Below are 2302 nucleotides of genomic sequence, written 5' to 3'. Positions count from 1 at the left end.
GGGGGGTCGGGCTGTGCTCCCAGGGAACAGGGACAGGAGGAGAGGGAACGGCCTCAGGCTGTGTGAAGTGATGTTTGGATTGGATATTAGGGAAAATTTCTTCATGGCAAGGGTTATTAATCCTAGAAACAGGCTGCCCAGGGCAGTGGGGGAGTCCCCATACCCAGAGAGATTCAAAAGGCATGTGGCACTTGGGGAGATGGTTTAATGGTGGGGTGGGCAATACTGGGGAGTGGTTAACTCCCTCTAAGACTTAACAGTCTTAGAGAACTTTTCTAATTGAAATATTTCTCCACTGTCATTTTCTTCACAGGGTGTGTGTCTGCACGGGTTTTCCGTGTAAATCGGGGTAGGAGATGGAAGCATCAACCTCAGCAGCTTGCTGTGACTCAGACAGGATCATGACGTGCTTTCCCATCCCCAGCAGAGCGTTTTAGCCCTGCTTTTGGTTGAAGGTGTAACCAAACCCCGAAACATCACAAGCAGCACGCAAATTCCTTCTCGTTACTGCTTCCATTGGGTGCAAATCCAGGCAGCAGATCAGGAAGGGAGGGGGGTTGCATGTCCTGTGAGCTTGGGAAACATCAGGTGCTGCTTTGTCACCTTGAAATCATCTGTTCGCAGTTTCCATGGGCTGGCCTCTAAATAGCACGTGGGCTCAGAGCTGTGCCCAGCAGGGAGGACCCGGACAGATGTGTGCAGGAAAATGGCAGGAGAGATCCTCATGCTCTGTTTAGGCAGGGCTTGGTGCAGCTCCCCATCTTTCATACTTGCCTTTGGGTTAGTTTATTATGGTTTTGAATCTTCTCTGTGCCCATGGCTCTGTGGTTGCCGTGCTGCACTTCCTCTTCCCTTGCTGTTGCCAGCCCTGCATTTGCAGTCACAGAATCCCAGAATGGTTTGGGTTGAAAGGGACCCCCAAGACCATCTAATTCCATCCCTTGCAATGACCAGAGACACCTCCCACTGTCCCAGGCTGCTCCAAGCCCCATCCAGCCTGGCCTTGGGCACTGCCAGGGATCCAGGGGCAGCCACAGCTGCTCTGGGCACCCTGGGCCAGGGCCTGCCCACCCTCCCAGACACCAATTCCTAATTCCCAAGATCCCAAAATCTGTCCCTGCCCTCTGGCCCTGGGAAGCCATTGCCTGGCTGCTGTCCCTGCATGCCTTGCCCCCAGTGGCTGTGCAGCTCTCCTGGAGCCCCTGGAGGCCCTGGCAGGGGCTCTGAGGTGTCCCTGGAGCCTTCTCCAGGTTGAGCACCCCCAGTCATGCTGGTCCTTTTGAGTCTTTCTGTGCCAAACCTGCCCAGAAGTTTTCTGCAAAGGCTGATTTGAGACCATAAAACCCTGCCCAGCTCCATCTGGGCCGGGAGTTCCTACCATGGAAAACTCACCTGGAGGAATTTAAAAGCCATATAAATGTGGCACTCAGGAACATCGGTAGGTGAATAGTTTGGGCGTGCTGGGGAGCTTTCAGACTCGGAGGGTTTTTCCAACTTAAACAATTTTGTGATTCTGTGTTTCATATAACACCTTGTACCCTGAGGTCTGGTCCTGCCTTAGGTGCTTAGGAAACAACACGTGCTGGATTTATATCCTTCTACTGTAGGAGGAACAGTGATTAAAACAAAGAGCTTAGTGCACGTTATTGATGGATACTCCCAGTTTTCCCCTTGACCCTTCTGCCTGGCACAGAGAGCCCAAGAGTGCCTGGGGAGCAGAGCAGGATGCATGAGCCTCTGGGTGCCCCTGGACGTGCAGTGATGGGGCTCTGAGCCTCCCCTGGACGTGCAGTGATCAGTGATGGGGCTCTGAGCCTCCCCGGGATGTGCAGTGATCAGTGATGGGGCTCTGAGCCTCCCTCCTGCCTGGCCTTGCAGTGACCAGCAGCTGTGCTTTGCATCCATTTTGTGTCCTTTGAAAGTGGGGACAGGGATTCAAGTGAGTGAATTCCTGATCCTGTGTTTTGCAAGTGTGATGAAGCCTGACTCCAGTGCAGTGTTTCCTTTTCACAGACCCGGTTAGTGAAGATGTGAACCTGAGAGCTGGTTGTGGGTTTATCAGTACCAACCTCATTTTGGAGGGACATTTGTACTTTGTAAAGGAAGTTTGTTTTCTGCTTAGATCCTGCTCCACAGTCCTGTCTTCCCATGCAAAGCTGGTCTGGGATACCTGTGGATTTTCTGCCAGTCCCACTCCACCACATCTCCCCTTCACTTCTTGCTTTCTGGTCACTGACAATCAAGTACTTGAATAGGGAATTCCACTTAATTAAACTGTTCCTTTATCACAGATACCAGCCCT

At 52.3% G+C, this 2302-nt stretch overlaps 1 protein-coding gene across 1 annotated transcript in view; it reads left to right on the top strand.

Annotated features, from left to right (window-relative positions):
* PSTPIP2 (proline-serine-threonine phosphatase interacting protein 2) overlaps positions 1–2302 on the top strand; it is a 24434-nt gene that overhangs the window by 7622 nt on the left and 14510 nt on the right. The gene's annotated exons all lie outside the window — the stretch shown is intronic.

The sequence above is a fragment of the Geospiza fortis genome, unplaced genomic scaffold, assembly GCF_000277835.1.
Source record: "Geospiza fortis unplaced genomic scaffold, GeoFor_1.0 scaffold488, whole genome shotgun sequence".
NCBI classification, from domain to species: domain Eukaryota; kingdom Metazoa; phylum Chordata; class Aves; order Passeriformes; family Thraupidae; genus Geospiza; species Geospiza fortis.
Note: the sequence above shows the minus strand (reverse complement) of the source record. Positions and strands in the feature narration are given on the sequence as shown.